The sequence below is a fragment of the Mixophyes fleayi genome, chromosome 4 (assembly GCF_038048845.1).
Source record: "Mixophyes fleayi isolate aMixFle1 chromosome 4, aMixFle1.hap1, whole genome shotgun sequence".
NCBI lineage: Eukaryota > Metazoa > Chordata > Amphibia > Anura > Limnodynastidae > Mixophyes > Mixophyes fleayi.
Genome location: NC_134405.1, coordinates 238782846 through 238803635, shown reverse-complemented (window position 1 = coordinate 238803635; position 20790 = coordinate 238782846). Strand labels below are relative to the sequence as shown.

At 38.5% G+C, this 20790-nt stretch overlaps 1 protein-coding gene across 1 annotated transcript in view; it reads right to left on the bottom strand.

Moving 5' to 3' along the window:
- The window catches only part of TRHDE (thyrotropin releasing hormone degrading enzyme), a 640581-nt gene that overhangs the window by 98082 nt on the left and 521709 nt on the right, over nt 1–20790 (bottom strand). The window lies entirely within an intron of this gene.

Genomic DNA, 20790 nt, shown 5'->3' with positions numbered 1-20790 from the left:
GTGAGGGATCAAAATGATTTCAAACAACTCATTACAGTTACCAGACATTTTTTTACATTCCCACAATAGCAATCCGAAATTGATTCGAGCTTTTGCTATAGAGAGAATCAATATCAGAGGAGGGGACTTACAAAAATAATTATTGAAGAGAGAAATGACCAAAATATTTCTGATGGGAAGTATTATCCCATATGACTTGAAGAATTACAATCGCTATACAGCATTCTTATGAGGGACCCTTTGGATAATGTTTACCTTTTCTTCTCTGACTTAAGATCTAATTATAGCAATTATAATAATAATACTCTGAACTATATTTTATTATAGTCCTCTTATCTCCCCCATAACAGGCATATTCACCTATTCTGTTTGTACTGTCATATCAATATTTTCTCTAATCACTCACCCAGGACATTAATCTAAAACTACACTCCTATTATTCAATATTCAAGGAATATTGACAATATAATTGTGGAACTTATATATTGTTTCTTACATGTAATATATTGATTTTTTTTATTGATCTAAACCTAAACATATATCTAATATCACCCAGCAATATAATTCACAATTTTTATAATATGCAAAGTATAAATATTCATAATTGGATCAATTTATATTTCTCTTACAATTTAGATATATATAAATACTTTTTATTCATTAAATATCACAGAATTATTTTTATGTAGCTTATTATTCTATCGCTTCCATCTCTATCACTTTTTGTTTTCACATATCAAACAAAAACATTCTATGGTTCTAGAATCATTAATATTAGTGAATTAAATAAGTTGCATCCCATTCTATTATAAAACAATTATTATTCAAGTATACTTACCATATTTGATCTATTGATAATCGAGTACTAACTATTTAGCTAAACAAACACCAATAACTCAGTTTGGATTAATTATTTTTTTATTGCATGATTATTTATAAATTGCAGCTAAGAATGACAATTCTTAGCCAATATTTACATCTCTTCCACATGTTCCAAACGTAGTATTACAGCACAGTCAAATTGGACTAATCACATACCCCAATGGAAGGGACTAACATTACGATTGGCAGTTGAATCTGCCAATCAATATTTCAATAACAATGGCTGATTGACCACTGGTATACACTTCATTGAGGAGGTCTGACAGCAACAGTATATAAGAGCTGTCAGTTCCTCATTACGGTTTGCCTTGATAAAGTAACAGGAGCGAAACACATTTTTGCATTTTTGCTTGGTTACTCTGCTCCATTCATTCTATAGGCTTATCCCCTGGCCGCCCCGAGATATATTATAGGTAGGGACCTTTCACAAATGCCCGCAGCCATGGGGTATAGCCATTACTAGTTAAATGAGCATTCCGATTTTACCATCATATTGAATTTAATTATATTTAATGAAAATGAATTATCTGACTACATCATTATATTGAATTACATTATATCTATTTAGAATAATTTATATGCATCATCACAGCCTTGCTACTGTAATATCCAATATAGACTTTATCATTAAGTGTTGATAATTATTTTCTAATATCAGTATATAGTCATTTAATTTAACTCAGATTATGTAGCCATAATATGTAGATATTTATATATACAATAAATATAGAGGCAATGTAGTGAATGCAGATTTTTCTGCAGTTTTAATTCACTATTAGCACCTCTTTTCACTAAATAGCTCCTTGTTTTTAATAATATTTTGCTACCTTCTAGGAGTAGAACCATCCTTTGATTTTAATATATACTAAATAAAATTGAATGTTTTAATTGATGACTCTATAAATCCCGGAGTGCCCCTCATTGCACACTTCATTCTTGTTCTTTCTTTCTTTGAAGTACTAACATTTCAGTGTCTTGGTGCACCCTTTAGAACTACGAATCACATTGATGTCATACAGCCATTTTGATTAGGGCCTATTTGTGGTTTTTGAAATATGGATCATGGTGCGGTTGTTTTTCTTTTGTGACATTATCTTGTTTTTATAGCTTTATTCTGCTATCTATCTAAAGTCATTTGAACAATTAAAACTACAATTTGCTGTCCCAAACCAACTGTTTAATAGTTATTTACTATTAAGACTTGTACTACAGTCATGGCCAAAAGTTTTGAGATTGACACAAGTTTTGGTTTTCACAAAGTTTGCTGCTCGAGTGTTTTAAGCCTATTTGTCAGATGTTGCTATGGTATACTGAAGTAAAATGACAAGCATTTCATAAGTGTCAAAGGCATTTATTGACAATTACATTAAGTTTATGCAAAGAGTCAATACTTGCAATGTTGACCCTTGTTTTTGAAGACCTCTGCAATTTGCTCTGGCATGCTGTCAATCAACTTCTGGGCCACATACTGAAAGATGGCCACCCATTCTTGCCTATTCAACTTCTCCCAACCATCCAAGAACAATGCCTGATGGAGCCCCTTGCCATAAGGCAATAACTAAGTGGCTCGCGGATCAAAACATCAACATTTTAAGTCCATTGCCAGGAAACTCCCCAGACCTTAATCCCATTGAGAACTTGTGGTCAATCTGCAAGAGGCAGGTGGACAAACAAAAACCCACAAATTCTGATAAACTCCATTATGCATTACATTGCATAAACTTAATGAAATTGTCAATAAAAGCCTTTGACACTTATAAAATGCTTGTAATTTTACTCCAGCATACCATAGCAACATCTAACAAAAAGGTCTAAAAACACAGAAGCAGCAAACTTTGTGAAAATCAATAATTGTGTCATTCTCAAAATTGCTATAATGTTCCCTTATTTAGTCTTGCTCCTATTAAGGCTAGACTATGTGGAACGGGACCCCACAAAATTATTTCAATATTATATTCCACCATCCGCCCACATATTTTAACTGGAGATCTATTGGCCCTTGAGGCCAGATAGGAATTAGACCTAGGTCCCTTGAGCAAGGAAGATTGAAACTTCATACTTAAATTACAGAGATTGAGTAGTGTCCTAAATGTGGAAAGGGGTTTGCCTCTTTCTGGAATCTTATTTGGTCCTTTCTGAAGTTCCATAATTTTTGGGCAACTGTAGTGATGAGTATTCAGATGACAGGGATTTGGATTACTTTACTGTATTCTGAACCCTGCATTTTTGGAATCTCTTTCAATCTGATATTAGGTAAAACATCATCACAATATTTAATCAATCTGGCTAAGGTTGCTATTGCTAGAATGTGGATGGCTATTGAGAAAACTTCTGTTGCCACTTGGATTACCTTAGCGAGTGAAGATATAACCATACGAAAATCTAAGCCGGAGTATAAAATTTGGTCCAGGACCTGATGCCTAAAACGATTCATCATCTTATTGTTATGCAGTCTATTAATTTTACTGTTCACTCTACGTAATGCATTTTAGTGTTCATGGAATGCACTTACTTGTTATTTGATGTGATCTGTCAAGTTTAATTTGTGTTAATGAATAGGTACGCAGTATTATTACTGTTTATCTTTTGATATTTAATGACTATTTGATCTGTACTGTGTCATATTGTTTTGGACATCATAATATTGTACTTTGGTTTAATGTTTTGGGGGTTATTGTTAATTGTTACTATAATACAAAATTTCAATGAAAAGATTTGGTTTTTTGTTTTAAAAAAGCACAAAAACTGCAGACTAAGGAAAATTGTCACATATCTGTTTTATGAGAAGATTCTGTCTGCAACTACATATGTTAGCGGAATTCTAGTAGCACTCTACTAATGTAAAGGAAGGCTTCAAACACACAAACGTGGCACTCGTATTAAAGATATATTTAATAATATTTTGAATAATTTAAGCAATAAATCAGGCTAGACCTAGCAGTATTTTATGAGCAAAATGGAAAATCTATTGTACTGAAAGGGATGGTTTTAGGATATTGGACTTGATATAACATTTGCGATTTTTGCCTTTAGATTTTTCACCTCACCAACGCACCTAGATGCGTCTCTAGTTTGCGGAGGTATCTCCCAAGACCCTAAAATTGATGTGTCACTTGATGTGCTAAAGGAGGACCATCTAGGCACAAGGGTGCAAAGTGAAATCTTTTTGTGCTGTGCTTTATGGGCCTGATTCAGCTTTGGATTCAACCTGCACGGAACTTGAGCATAGTTCTGACTGCATTCAAATGCAACCAGATATCAATTTATGTTTCCATTTGAATCAGGATATAAGTACACTCTGACTAACGGTTACTTGCTGTCTATAGACTGACAGAACAGAGTGCAGGATTCTCACATGTTTATGTGCAATATAAAGTCTCATCAGGATGCATGCACAAAAAAGTATTTAATAAAATAAATTAACTCTTAATACTATAATCATTAATAAAAATTTTGTACAAAACATTTTCTTCATTTTTCATAGTAAATACATGAACCAGGAAGTTCTTAAAATGTATTGTACATGTATTTATAGTTGCATATATGTTCTGTGCTAGCTAGCGGCATGCATATATGTAGTTTTTAAAACTATGACGTGTTAGTCATCACTATCATTAAGCACGTACACCTAGCTGATGCAAATGATACGGCCAAAAAACATGTACTTAAGCAAAACCCAGGGCTTGAATCGGCCGCATCTTCATTGGCAGATCCTCTGCACAGACCTTACTGTACATTGCCTATAATGGGTCACCACTTTTCTCCCCCATTCCGTAGACAGTCATAAGTGTCATTTGTGCTTGGACACGAATTGCATGTAATTGTGTTCATTGGCGTAAAGGCAGGTGGCAACCATTGAAATTTTTTCAGCAGTAGTGCTAGAACAGAGAAAACAGAACTCATTGCATCAGAAACTTGAATGAATGGCTAAAGAAGTGGTGTAATGAGGAGAGATTTTATATTGATAAACCATAGTCATGCCATCTGGCAAGATAGGGGCTTATACAAAAGTGTCAGCCTGCCTCCATCTTCAAGGGGAACCAGAATATTAAGTGAGCAGTTTGGATGCTTCATCAGGATCTATCTAAACTACCAGAGGGGACAGGGAACTAAATAGGAATAAAGTAATCTGCTCCCCCAACCAAGAGGTATTGTTTCTGCAGGCTGATGGAACAGGATGCAAATCCACAACAACAGTAGCCAATGCAGATCAAAATCAAATAAAACTTCGTGGCATTCTCTCCCTCGCACAATAAAACTTTCCTCTGCTCTACAAACCTTCAAGCTTTCTCTGCAATCCCACCTCTTCAGGAAAGATTATAATATTCCTCAACCACCCTCTTCACTTCACTAGGTTACCCTATAACCACCCTTTACACAATTCCCACAAGACAACAGCTCTCTGATCCCCTGACCAACAGTGCTGTGTGACTGGATCATATAGCATACAAATCACTTTTACCTTTGCAATCGGACTGGACCGTATGCAATATTTAGACTTAATCTCATGTAACTCCCTTTGTCCCATTGTAAGCTTGCGAGCAGGGCCTCCTTACATCTAGTATCCAGTATTGCATATTACTGTGTTTGTCCCCAGTTGTAAAGCACTACAGAATTTTCTGTAACTATATAAATGAATGTTGATGATGATGATGATGATGATGATAATGAAATAAACATAGGAAAAGAGATGAACATAGCTAGAAACTGGTGATGTGCAAACAAAACTCTTAGAGCTATGTGTGCAAATGCTATGGGCTAAGGAAATAAAATTCCAGAACTAATTGCAATAATGACAAGGGTTAATCTGGATATTGTGGCTATTACAGAGTTTTGGTGCAATGAAAATCATGACTGGGGCATAGCTATATTAGGGTATGCTTTATTCAGTAAGGAAAGAGTTGGAAAAATTGGAGGAGGAGTATCAATGTATGTGAAAAAGTATAAATACTAGCATTGAGGGAAAGTATTGAAGGAAAATCTGAGGACCTTTGGATGATCATAGAAATGGGGGAGAAGGTGTTTCTTTGTACTGGGGTGATCTATAGGCCATCAGGTCAGGAAGAAGAACTGGATAGGAATCTATTGCAGGACATCTGCAAGAGGTTCTCTGCAATAGGTTTAGCAATAGCTGAAGATGACTGAAACGGAGCTGCTGCGCATGCAAGCTGAACTCAATTACTTTTACTTGATTTTTTTAAAAATTTCCTCAGTCTGGTCCACTAATACCACAGTGTGACTATGTGGCAGAGTATGACTGGGGGCATAACTAAGAGGCTGAATATGACTGAGGGCATAACTAAGAGGCTGAATATGACTGAGGGCACAACTATGAGGGTTAATATGACTGGGGGCATAACTAAGAGGCAGAATATGACTGAGGGCACAATTATGAGGGATAACATAATCTGGGGCATAAATGTGTGGCATAATATGAACTGGAGGCAATATTGTGTGGCATAACATGAACGTTTATTTGTGTGGTCTCATTACTATTAATATTATAATATTAGCTTTATAAAATAAGAAATAATTAAATGTTACATATATATATATATATATATATATATATATATATATATATATATATATATATATATACACACAAGTTAACCCGTGCATGATACTCATGCATTCTAGTCAAATCAAGCTACTTAAGGTGTTAAAAAGGTTCTTGTCATCTTCAACGCCACACACACACACGCTGCTAGGCTTTTATATATTAGATAATGCTAAGAATTTAGTAGGTCAGTGTAGTATATAACTCCGCCTAGCAGGTGGCGCTGCAGCATGAGCACTCTGTCACCCGGTAGTTTTTTTCCACACACACACACACACACACACACACACACACACACACACACACACACACACTAACACATGCGGCTAGGCTTTTATATATTAGATATATATACACAGTGGTCAAAGTGGAAATTTATAAGTGGCGGTATGGAAAATGTAAATTAATGGAATTTTATAGTCAACCAAAACAGTAATTGAAGTGGCGTATGGCATACCACTGTATAACAGCACTCTTCCATACACACACACACACATATATATATATATATATATATATATGTTTGATGTTATCATAGATTAAAAAATGGGCAGACTAGATGGGCCAAGTGGTTCTTATCTGGTGTCAAATTCTATGTTTCTATGTTTCTAGGTTCCGTTCTGTCGCAGAGCAATTTCAAGATACAGCACACCAATGGAGTTATGATGGAAAATGAATCAAGTCCCATGTGTACTATTGACATTACCTCAAATGTAAGAAGATGTAAATGTGAAAAATATTGTTATGTTTGTCTCTCACTGGCATGGCTGAGATATATCCTATGAAGCACACCACAGTGAAATATAATGTTCTCTCTATCAAACTCTGACATAACTAGCTACAATATATAATTATATATTTCACATTTGTTTATACAGATATTCTTACCTCTCATGAGTTATATCAACAATTTTTCTCTAGTTGTAATGTGTGTTTATTAGCTTGACATTTCACTTTGCTTTTAATACTACTAATCAACCAAGTTTTATATAATTATAGTGTTTTCATGCAGAGAGTATTCCATGAGAATAACCCCTCGGGTGTGTTGATTTTTAACGTCTTTTTATAAGTCTTCTCTTCTTACTTAAAACCCATACAGAGAACATAGATTTTTCTTTTACAGGAGCATACTGAAGTAGAGAAAGAACTAAGCTGACACGTTTAGCCAAATGAAAATCAATGGTAGTAGCCATTATTAATTGGCAGAACACAACCATTTAGTTGTTAATTTGGACTGACATTTTAGCAAAATGTGTCAATTTCGATTCTATGAACACAAGTAATACATTCAAAGCACTTGTATGAACAGATTTAAAATTAATATGTAATCCAAATGAAATGCTGCTCTTTGCTGTGCTTTCATTTACAGAATAGTAAAGGTCAATATAAACTATCTTTGATGAAGAATTATTGTATTGACATTCATGCAAAAAGCAGCAATTGGTGCTGTACGCATGTTTAAGAACATGAAATATAAAACTATCTAGATTGCATACATTAAGATTCAGTCACTGTTAGGAGCAAACACAGCTAGAGTGCAAATGCGCACCATAACAAACCGCCGCTTTTGCCTGTAGCCAGTGGCGAAGCCACCATTGGTGCGACGGGTGCCGTGCACCGGGGCCCATGGAGATAATGGGGCCCATTGCATGGTAGGTCTAGAGGGTCAGGGGCTCCGGTTCCATCTTCCTGGCCTTCTTGCACGGGGGCCCACAGCTCGCCAGTTCCGCATCTGCCTGTAGCACCAAATACTGGCCAGCTTTATTTTAAAAGTGCAATTTTAAAAAAAAATTGTCCCTCTGTGCAACATGGTTTTGCCAAGGTCACCTTCTAACTAGAATTACTCACAACACTTAATGATGCCCATTATATTCACAGACTCACTTTCTATTTTTCAACTTTTTCGATTTATGTCCTCCCCCCCCAATAAAATACATTCATCCAGCTGCTATGTCACAGCTTCCCATTTTTTCAAGGGCAGAATTTCCCATTGGATTCGACTTTAAAATTGCTTAATTTTTGTGCCCCAGAAAAAAGTGTTCGTTATATGTAAAGAAAACATGGACATTTGCTTATATTTTATATGAGATCATGTGTAATTGGCCTGCAAATTATATTTACTGTTATTTTCACTGTTTGTGTTAGTGACAAAAATCTTAAATTATGGATGTTGAAATATATGAAATGTTTCAACTTTCACTTCTTTACTATCCTCAGTCAATTGCTCCAGACATAATGTAATACTAATTGAATCCTTCTCTAGCATTGCTTCTAATAGGCATACAATTATTTATGGATTTATGTATGATGCTTTAGAAACATACTACATGAAGACTTTTTTAGAAAATCTGACAGATAGTTAAGGCTGTGAAGATACTATAAACAGCATTGAAACGGAGTTACAATATAAACGTGCACAATGCTTAATGGATATTTAGTGGCTTCAAAGATGCCTGTTACTTTTGTTCTTAAACTTATGCAATATAGACTTTGTGTACATATCTTGTTACTCATATAGTCTGAATATCATTTATGAAGTGCTCATTGGTCAGTAAAACTAAAGAAAGGCAACTTAGAGGTTTAAATAGGAGTTCCTTTGTGTACTGTTTTTTCCATGACTAAGTGAAGAAAAGACTATATACCCACTGCAACCTTAAGATAGGGTTAGGGTTAATCTGATATACTTTCTATTAATTCAATTCTTGCTGTACACTTATGTACCTGCAAAACATTTTATGTCATAGCCAACTTCAGCAAAATGATTGCTAGGATCAAAAGGTTAAAGGGTAATTCCATTATCAAAAGCATCAAAATATTGGCGCTTCTATCCAAGAGGAGAAATACATTGAAACAGAAGTGCAATTTGACATATTTGTGAAGGTATTGTATGGTGGAAAGCACAGCAAATTACAATCATTGAATATTTAACATAGTTGTTTGTTAATGAATCTGAGATCTCTTGCCTGTCTTTGTATTAGTAGAATACTACCACTAGTCTTTTACCCCCAAAATATGTGAATACAAATAATGAAAGAATTATAAAAGTGATTATAAAATATTTTTTGGTTTCCTCTAATAACTCTCTAAATAATTTTCTTATGCAATATAGCAACATGATGACTCTGAGTATTGTTGTAGAGTGAACACTAGCATCAGTCTACTAAAATTAAATAAGAAAATATTATTGACACTGGCTATATAAAAAACTGCATAAAATAGTATGACAGTAAAACATTGTTGACATAGCTGATGTGAATATAGGATTTTTATAGAATTTTCCCAGACTAGTGCTAGTGTCTACTCCTAAATTGTATCTATGGTATCTTTACTGAGTAGAAAGCTTATTTTGTTGATTATAATTTAAATTGATTAAGAAACACATTACTGACATCATTGTGTTAAAATAAATTAACTTCAATAAACCTCACCCAAGTTTAGTCAGTAAAACAAATAAACATACAAACAATTCTACAATGAATAGACAACACAGGGATGCCAAAATGTTAATACATATTAGGGTTTTTTTTACTCTAGACTCCATTACTTCAGACACTCATTACTAAGCTCAACACAATCTTTATTCCCATATTGATCTTTTTTTTTTTTCATTTCTGTGATAGACCAAGTTACCACACAAAAACTTTGTGTAATGCGGATGTCTGCAGAGTCTTGGACAGATATTGCAGCTACTCCTACTAACCTTAGTTGTTGCCTTAATGAGATGCTACTCCTGAAGCAGCAAAATGTTGTAGCAATAACGGATTATAGAGAGCGGAATGCCACCCCAGATATGCCCCTTTTAGCTGTTTGGGAGCTCCTAAAGGCCAGTCACAGGAGGACTTTAATTAGAATGGTAGAAGCCAAAAAAAAGCTGACATGGCTTGAATGGTAGAACTTGAGAATCAAATAGTGTCTTTAACTGCCAGATCTCAAAGCAAGCCACTTATCTTAAACTTCTTGCTCTCAAGTGCCATATTAACCAAATGTTATCCAAACAAGTAGCCAGAGTGTTCAGTGGCATCAATGGATGTATTAAAAGGGGAACAAGGCAGACACGTTTTGGATAAAAAATTGAAGGCAAAATACACACGTAAACCGATTATCTCTATACATGATCTAAATACTGTTTACAATTCAACCCCAAGTATGCAAATTGTTTTCAGAATTTTTATGCCTGTTTATATAATCTGAAACCAACAATAATAAGAAGAATCAGAGGTCTGCCAACTCCATTATACTCTTACTGGCAGATTTAATTGACTTTATCATGCAGGACAAAAAAATTGAAGGAGCACCAGGATGGAAATAGTTGTAATACCAAAACCAGGCCAGGATGTCAATGACTGTGGCAGCTACAAATCATCACCCTACTTAATGTTGATATTAAATTGTTTGCAACAGTCTTGGCAAGTAGACAGAACTTCGTGGTTAACACAATAGATAAACATGGTTAGGTTGGGTTTATACACTGTCAACAAGATAAATGCTAGGAAAGCAATTGATCTAAATTTTGTAGACATAATATAAAAAGCTCAAACAGCTTTTGATAGAGTGGCATGAAACTTTATGCAATTAATGATATGTGTGAATTCATTTGAGCGGTTGCAACCCTGTATCACAATTGCACAACAGTTATATTGGCCATTGGTTATACTTCTGCCTTTCAAGTCCACAATAGAACAAGGTAGGGCTGTCAATTGTCTCCTTTGTCCCCTTTAATCTTTGCACTGGTCACTGAATCTAAGGCAAGCAGTTTTGCAACACAGGCATTATGGCTAGCCCTCTGGAACGTAAAGTGTCCCTAGATGTAGATGACATAATCCTGCAATATTTAAACCTCATATTTCCATCCTCAACCTTATAGGATTACTCAAGTTCTTTGACAAATTATCCAACTTTAAAATTAATATCAAGAAATTTGAGGTCCAAGACTTAAAAATTCATAATGATTTTACCCAGTGGGATAAAATACTTATATCATGAATTGGACAAGATACAATAATTAGAATATCTTCCCAAGATTTAAATAACTCTTCCAGTCTCTTCTCATCCGAGTACCAGCAACTGTTCTTAAAAACATGTAACAAAGTTCATTTAGTCAGGTAGAAGTTTGCCCAGAGTTTGCTTATTGATGCTTCACAAGCGCTACACAGACAGCAGATTTGGAGTTCCTGATATGCAAAAAATATTATCTAGCCATAGACATTTCCTAATGTGTGTTCTGGAATTCCCCTACTTAAACCAGAATTTGGGTACATTTAAAGCCATCCATCTCTTGTTAATTATTGTACTTACATTCTCCTTTGAGTCTGTGCTCAAAATTGACGTTCCATGTCGCAAGTTTGCACCTGCTGCCATGTTATTTTTGTCAATTTGGGAGCACTGCACATGTGTTTATAAGTTAATTCGAAACTGGTTGCATATGTCCCCTCTTTAGAATTATTCTAGGATTGACAATGGGCTAAGGACTTGCATGGGTCTAAGGGCATGTGGGAGCATTTTGTCAAGTAGTGAGCCAGAGTAGCATGTGGTGGAATATTAGCAACAGACCACTTTTGGAATGGAAAATCACTGAACATCAATTCATCAAAAACAATTAGACAACCCATTAGACAAAAATATTTAGCAAATTTGATATCATCTTCATTCTCTCAAAGCTATGTTAATTGATCATGTACAATCACTCCCCTGAAAGCATATGGATTTACAAATTGGATATTGAATGAATCTTTGGGATTTCTTGAAAGGGCTCCATGCTCAGAGTAGGTGAAATGAAGTAAATTTAATTTCTATAATTTGAGGCTTGGGCTACCTTATTGAAAATAGTATAATATTTTAATTATCCATTGCTCCCCTCCCCCCCATATATTACTTGATTAAACACAAATATCTAGAAAAACAAGTCCATCTCTGAGAGGCTGCCTAAATTTACATATCAAATGCTGTGAGCCAACTTCCTGTGAAATGCCTTGTTTCTCCCTTTAGTAACTGAATAGCCTGTGTGGCTCCCTATTCATTTACTAGCTGGACACAGAGACTCAGTGACAAAATGACTTTTTCATAAGCCATTCTGGGCTGTGGTCATGTTTGATCATGAGGAAATATATAATGGTTAATATGTTTATTATGTTCAGTGTTTAGTTGCAAATGTATTTAGGAGTTGTGGAATGTTTGTTTAAGTTAACACTATAAGCACATTGTTTGAAATAAATAATAAGTGATGTAAGTGCTGAATTGCAAATGATTAGATAGTGACTTAAATGCTTAGAAAATGGTTGTTTAAGAAGTGTTGGATTTTGGGTGTGCTTAGAAAGAGAAGTAGTTTTGGTAAAGATTTAAAGTGATATTGTTTGTAAATTGTTACTTAGCAAGTGAAATGGTAAGTGCTAAGTTAAGCAATATTGTTTGGCAAGTGACTTGGGAAAGATTACATGTTACTTGTAATGGAAGGTAGTAATGTTCTGACTTGGAAGATTAGAATAGTTATTTACATGGTACTTGTAATGGAAGTTAGTAAAATGTATGTTTTACGTTCAAAGATGGCTAGATTAAAGTAATGCAGATTAAGTCTGGAGAAATTGAGTTCTTGACATAATAGTTATATAATAATCTTGTTTGAACAAAAAGACTCCTGTGAAATACTTGTGTTGCAATGGTAAAAATTTTCATGTGAATTAGGTGTAATGTGGACAATGTGTAATGGCTGCTAGAGGCATAGCTGGATTAAGGGGGGGGCACAGGGGGCATGTGCCCTGGGCCCCCCTCTCTCCGAGGGCCCCCCCGCCGCTGCGCGCATAACCTCTGATGATTTTTTTTTTCTTCCTCTTTTTTTATTTTTTTTAATGGCGGCGGCGGCGGCGGCGGAGGGGGGAGGGTTGCGGGCGGCCAGGTTCAGGGCTCCCTTCGTTGGTGGGGGGAGCAGGGAAGCAAAAAAAAAAAAATATATATATACTCACCTGATCGCTGCGCCGGCATCCCTCCTCCTCCCTCCTCTCTGCACTGTTAACACTGAATGACAGGCGTGATGTCATCAAGTCACGCCTGTCATTCAGTGAGGAGCAGCGCGGAGAAGACCAAGAAGACAGAAGAGAAGAAAGAAGCTAAAAGAAAGGTAAGTAAAAAAAAGAAAAGGGAATAACGCAGAAAGGCACAGTATGGAGGAAAAAGGGGGAGAAGAAAGGCACACTATGGAGGAAAAAGGGGGAGAAGAGAGGCACACTATTGAGGAAAAAGGGGGAGAATAGAGGCACACTGGAGAAAAAAGGGGGAGAAGAGAGGCACACTACTGAGGAAAAAGGGGGAGAAGAGAGGCACAGTAAGGAAAAAGGGGAGAAGAGAGGCACACTACTGAGGAAAAAGGGGGAGAAGAGAGGCACAGTAAGGAAAAAGGGGGAGAAGAGAGGCACACTATGGAGGAAAAAGGGGTAGAAGAAAGGCACACAATGGAGGAAAAAGGGGTAGAAGAAAGGCACACTATGGAGGAAAAAGGGGTAGAGGAAAGGCACACTATGGAGGAAAAAGGGGTAGAGGAAAGGCACACTATGGAGGAAAAAGGGGTAGAGGAAAGGCACACTATGGAGGAAAAAGGGGGAGAAGAAAGGCACACAATGGAGGAAAAAGGAGGAGAAGAGAGGCACACTATTGAGGAAAAAGGGGGAGAAGAGAGGCACACAATGGAGGAAAAAGGGGGAGAAGAGAGGCACACTATTGAGGAAAAAGGGGGAGAAGAGAGGCACAGTATGGAGGAAAAAGGGGGAGAAGAGAGGCACACTATGGAGGTAAAAGGGGGAGAAGAAAAGCACACCATGTAGGAAAAAGGGGGAGAAGAGAGGCACAGTAAGGAAAAAGGAGGAGAAGAGGCACAGTAAGGAAAAAAGGGGGAGAAGAGGCACAGTAAGGAAAAAAGGGGGAGAAGAGAGGCACAGTAAGAAAAAAGGGGGAGAAGGGAGGCACAGTAAGGAAAAAGGGTGAGAGGCACAGCATGAGAAAAAAGGGGAGAGAAAGGCACAGTATAAGAAAAAAGGGTGAGAGACACAGCATGAGGAAAAAGGGGGGGAGAGAGGCACAATAGTGGGGACAATTAATTAATTTAAGATGGGGTGGTTTAGGCGCTACTGAATGTGGGGGTGAGTTTTGGGAGAATGAGGTCCCTTTATTAAATGTGCCTATGAATTATTTAATGGCAGTGACGGTTGCGGGAAATAGGTATATTTCTGAAATGTACATACTATTAATTTATTGCTGGGGCTGTTTGTAGGGAGGGAAATAGGTTTATTTATTAAATGTGAATACTATTATTTTAATGTTGGGGCTGGAGGAAGGCCTAATTATTAATCATGGGTGGTACTGATTTAATGCCGGGGTGGCTGTCATTTTCTAAATGTACCCATTTTTTTTTCCAAATAGGGCCCCTAACATTCCAGGATCTAGATAAGCCACTAAAGAAACCTGCAGCACAGGTGGTGAAAGTGAAAAGAACAGGTAGGAGAGAGCAGCAACGTCTGTGAAATGTTGTGATTCTAGTGGGACAATCCCAATTTTTGGTGACCGTTCAATGGTGTACACAACAATGCAGGTTTTTTTTGTCTGTAGGAGGGTGGCCTGGCCATGCCCAATGATGCATTATCAATGGTATTTTAATTTGCGGTATCATTGCTAGTTTTAATGTGCATTATAAATTTTATTTTAAAAGTGCGGTATCATTGCTAGTTTTAGCGTGCGGTATCATTTTTAGTTTTAGTGTACGATATCAATGGTATTTTTAATGTGTGATATCATTGCTAGTTTTAATGTGTGGTGTCAATACCCATTTTAATGTGGTGTTTTGGTGATTGTTTTAAAGTACAGTATTTTAGTTTGTGGAAGCAATGATTTTTCTTATGCAGACAACCTAAGCGAGCCCTCTGGGAGAGCTGTAAGTGTCATACTGTGGGCTGTAGGTGATGTAATGCAGGATGTGTCCCTATGCCCTTAATTTTAGATTTTAGGGGCCCCCCTGTCTTAAGTGCCCCAGGCCCTCCGAAGCCTTAATCCAGCTCTGGCTAGAGGAAGATGTTTTCAGTAGACTTCTAAGTGCTGCATTGTTACTTTTGATTGTATAGCTTAATATGGACTGTATTTTGTAATATACTTTATTATTATTATTAATTTTTATTTATAGGGCGCCACTAGTTGTCCGTGGCGCCGTACAGGGAAAGACAAAATTACAATACGAGGTGAGACAGCACAGTACAGTAAACAATAATTACAGTAACTCAGTGAGCTCAAGGCACAGCTAGAGGGGTGGGGGAGGGGAGAGGGGAAGGTCTGCCAACAACGCCACATAGGATGATGGGCACAGATGAGAGGGAGACCCCCAGTGGGACGAGGAGGGAGCGAGAGGGGACGGGGGAAGAGGGTCCTCGAGGAGGAAGGCAGGGAAGCTGGCGAGCAGAGTTAAAAGTGGAGAAGACAGGAGGAGAGAAGACCCTGCTCAGAGGAGTGTACAATCTAAGGGGTAGGGTAGACTGACAGAGACACAGGGGAGAGAGGGAGAGAAGGAGGAATGGAAAGGGGAAGGGGAATGAAGGGGAAGAGTCAGAAGAAAAGGTAGAAGGTTAAGTGGGAGACTGGAAAGCTTTAAGAAAAAGGTGGGTTTTTAAACACCGTTTGAAACTGGACAGATTGGGGGAAGTTCTGATGGAGGGAGGGAGCTTGTTCCAGTGAAGGGGGGCAGCGCGGGCGAAGTCTTGGATACGCGCGTGGGAGGAGGTGATCAGGGGGGAAGAGAGGCGACGGTCATTGGCCGATCGGAGAGGGCGGGATGGAGCATGAATAGAGAGGAGGGAGGAGATGTAGGGTGCTGTGGAGTTGGCGAGGGCCTTGTATGTAAGAGTGAGGAGCTTGAACAGGATTCTGTAGGGTAAGGGGAGCCAGTGAAGGGATTGGTAGAGGAAAGAGACAGAAGAGGAACGGCAAGAAAGGAAGATAAGCCTAGCGGCAGCGTTAAGTACAGATCGAAGGGGAGGAGGAGGTTAAAGTAGTCCAAGCGGGAGATGATCAGGGAGTGAATAAGACATTTAGTGGCATCTTGGGAAAGGAAGGGCTAGATGCGAGCGATGTTTCGCAGCTGGAAGCGGCAGGATTTAGCAAGAGAGAGAATGTGGGGGCTAAAGGAGAGAGAGGAGTCGAGGATGACCCCGAGGCAGCGAAGTTGGGGGACAGGGGAGATAGAGGTGTTGTCAACAGTGATAGAGAGGTCAGAAGGGGGCGAGGTGCGAGAGGGAGGGAAGACTATGAGTTCAGTTTTGGTGCGGTTAAGTTTGAGGAATCGAGAGGACATCCAGGAGGAGATGGCAGAGAGGCAGGCGGACACCCTAGAGATGAGGGTGGGAGAGAGATCAGGAGAGGAGAGGTGGAGTTGAAAGTCGTCAGCGTAGAGATGATAGTTGAGGCCGTAGGAGCTGATGAGTTCACCTAGGGAAGAGGTGTATAGAGAGAAGAGTAAGGGTCCCAAGACAGAGCCCTGAGGGACCCAGACTGGAAGGGTGGACAGGAGCGAGAGACACCCAGAGGTGGTGATGGAGAAGGAACGGTCAGCAAGGTAAGAGGTGAACCAGGACAGGACTGGGCCGGAGAGGCCAAAGGACTGAAGCGTGTGGAGGAGGGGGGGTAATGAACGGTGTCGAAGGCTGCAGAGAGATCAAGGACGATGAGAAGGGAGAAGTGGCCCCTGGCTTTAGCCGAGAGGAGATCATTGGTGACTTTAACCAGGGCAGTTTCAGTGGAGTGAAGGGGGCGGAAACCAGATTGGAGAGGATCAAGGAGGGAGTGTTCAGAAAGGTAGGAGGAGAGACGGCTACAGACGAGCCTCTTGAGAATTTTGGAGGCAAAAGGGAGAAGAGATATGGGCCGGTAGTTAGAGGGAGAAGTGGGGTCAAGATTAGGTTTTTTAAGAATGGGGGAAACGAGGGCATGTTTGAAGGAGGAGAAGAAGATGCCGAAGGAGAGGGAGAGATTAAAGAGGTGGGCGAGGTGGGAGCAGGTAGTGGGGAAAAGGGAGCAAAGAAGGTGGGAGGGGATGGGATCCAGGGGACAGGTAGAGGGGGGGGAAGATGAAATGAGAGAGTGGACTTCCTCGTCCGTGGTAGGGCGGAAGGAGAGGAGGGGAAGGTGGCAAGGGGGGGAGGACGGAAGAGTGGGGGGGTGAAGGAGAGAGTGGAGGAGGAGATTTCAAGTCGGATGGCCTCAACTTGTTACATGGTTTTGTATATATTTGGATTAAGTTATACTGTACTTGTTGTATAGACTATTACTGCAAAAGTAAAATACTATGTCCTAAATGTATATACTTTGAGTGGTACATTTGAGGCAATTAGGATTGAATGACATATGCAGACAATAGACAATATGGCTGTCAGTGGGCCATGTGATGTTAAAGATGCCCATCGTTGGGCCATGTGTTACTGTTTTGTCTTTTTACTCCACCATGTGGTCTGCTCTCTATTTTGTGCACACATTGTCTCTCTGTATTAACATATACACTATATGAACAAAAGTATTTGATCACACCTGTTAATTATTGAATTGAGGTGTTTCAATCAGACCTATTGCCAGAGGTGTATAAAATCAAGCACCTAGCCATGCAGTCTCCGTTTGCAAACATTTGTGATATAAAATGGGTCGTTCTGAAGAGCTCAGTGACTTCAAGCGTGATAATGTGATAGGATACCACCTTTGCAATAAGACAGTTCATGAAATTTCATCCCTGCTGGATATTCCATGGTCAACTGTAAGTGATATTATTAGAAAGTGGAAGCTTTTAGGAACAACAGCAACTCAGCCACAAAGTGGAAGACCACGTAAAATCCCAGAGCGGAATCATTAACTGCTAGTCACCAGTGCTCTACTGATTCCATAGCTGAAGAGTTCCAAGAGTTCACTGGCATTAATGTAAACACAAAAACTGTGCAGTGGGAGCCTAATGGAATGGGTTTCCATGGCTGAGCAGCTGCATGCAAGCTACACATCACCAAGACCAATGCCAAAACCACAAGAAAAAGTTACCTGTCTGACTGCATTATGCCAACTGTGAAGTTTGGTGGAGGAGGGATAATGGTATGGGGCTATTTTTCAGGGTTTGGGCTAGGCAACTTATCTTCAGTGAAGGGCAATCTTAATGTTACAGCATACCAAGTCATTTTGGACAATGCTATGCTTCCAAATGTTGGTCAACAGTTTGGGGAAGGTCAACATGACTGTGCCCCAGTGCAAAAAGCAAGGACTGCAAAGACTTGATTTGGGGCATTCAGTATGGTAGAACTTGACTGGCCTGCAAAGAGCCCCGACTTCAACTTCATTGAACAGATTTGGGATGAACTGGAACGGAGATTGTGAGCCAGGCCTTCTCATCCAACATCAGTGCCTGACCTCATAAATGCTCTACAGAATGAATGGGCACACATTCCCAAAGAAACACTCCAACATCTTGTGGAAAGCCTTCCAAGAACAGCGTAAGCTGCTATCACTGCAAAAGGGGAACCAACTCCATATTAAAGCATATGTATATGAATACAATGTCATTACAGTCCCTGTTGGTGTAATAGTCAAGCTTCTGAATACTTTTGTCAATCCAGTGTATATGCAAACACACTTACACCGAGAAGACATACTAATAATTTACTTAGAATATTATTTTCACACTGACATAATTATACATACATACATATACACATATAGTAATGAAATGTTAACTTAGCAACAGAATTAAATAAGATACATTTATGCATTGATAAAATAAATGAAGTAGGCAATGCATTGTATTTGATGTAAATGATATTATTCCTTACCCACTGTTATAGGTGTACATACTGTTAATGAAAATATTGATTGTTAATAAGAATGTTTCTTCTCTTAAATGAGACATTGTGGAAAATCTTTCGTGATAAGATTATCATTATTCTCTGTACTATACTGTGTGTATCAGAGTAAATTTAGCATATATTGAAATAGAAATGGGATTAAACTTGAACCTACCCTTTGTGAGTGCTATTATGTATAAAGATAGGTATTAAATGGTGTTTATTATATTAGCATATTTACCTCACCATTGGATCCTCTGTGCTACCAGCGAGCAATAACAGACTCTCATCGAAAGAGCATCATTTTATGTACTCTTTTATACTTATTAACATGTAAAGACATTGGAGTATTTAAATTTTTGCACAGCTTTATACCATCCTTTGTGGAGTTGGAAGATATAACCCTGCTTACTTAGGATTCCTTTGGTTTTGAAAATACTTTACCATTGATTGTGTTTTGAAAAACTGTTTAGAATCTCATTATTTGGTGCTTTTACCAGGTTTTGCCCCCACGTTATAATAGGACACGGTATTTACATCCTCAGTAAGTTGACTTTATGCAGTAGTTATTAAAAATTCAGTATTATTAATATTATCATCTGCAATTCTCTGTTTACTGATTTTATTTCTTCTCTCCATGGACTGTTCTCCGATTGTGAAATGCTTTTAGCAGTTTCCCTGTTGCCCTAAACTGCTATACCTAGGTCAGCGACACTTCTGCATTACTTAACGTGGCATTAAGTGGGGTTACGTGAGAGAGAACAAAGATACACTTTTGAGAAATGTCTGTTTGAGACAGAAACACTGATTTATGTGTGAATTGAGACCCATGTTATTCTTATATCAAAAGTATGCATAAATCACAATCTGTTTGCCTGTTTGTCTGTCTGGTTATGCATTTGGACACCCCTGCATTGATTGGGATGAAACCAATGCAAGGTGGTCCAGTTTGATTCTAGCCAGGTTCTACATGAGTTAGGGTCCCGGTCTGACCTCCTGGTGGAGTGCACTGGGCAGAACTTTGACTCGGGGAGCCTGTTCTGAGCCTGCATTTGGACACCCCTGCACTGTTTGGGATGAAACCAATGCAAGGTGGTCCAGTTGGATCCTTGCAAGATTTTACAGGGGTTAGGGTCCTGGTCAGACCTGCCATTGGTGTACATTGGGCAGTACTTTGATTCAGGGAGCCTTTTATGAGCCTTCCACTGGATGGATTTGGTCGAAAACTTTACAGACTGATAACATTGGATCCCAGAAGACATACTAAGTGGTTGAGGTCCCAGTCAGACCTCTCATTTGTGTACACTGAGCAGAAATTTGACCCGGGAAGCCTGTTTTGGGCCTTCCACTGGATGGATTTGGAAGACGTTTAATATAAAAAGAAAAACCACAGTGGTCAGCTACCTCATGGGCTGCTAAACTGCTAATTATATTTAAATGGTTGACAGTCACATCCAACTGATTGATAACTTAATAACTTGAAGATTTAAACCGCAGCAATGTCGGGTA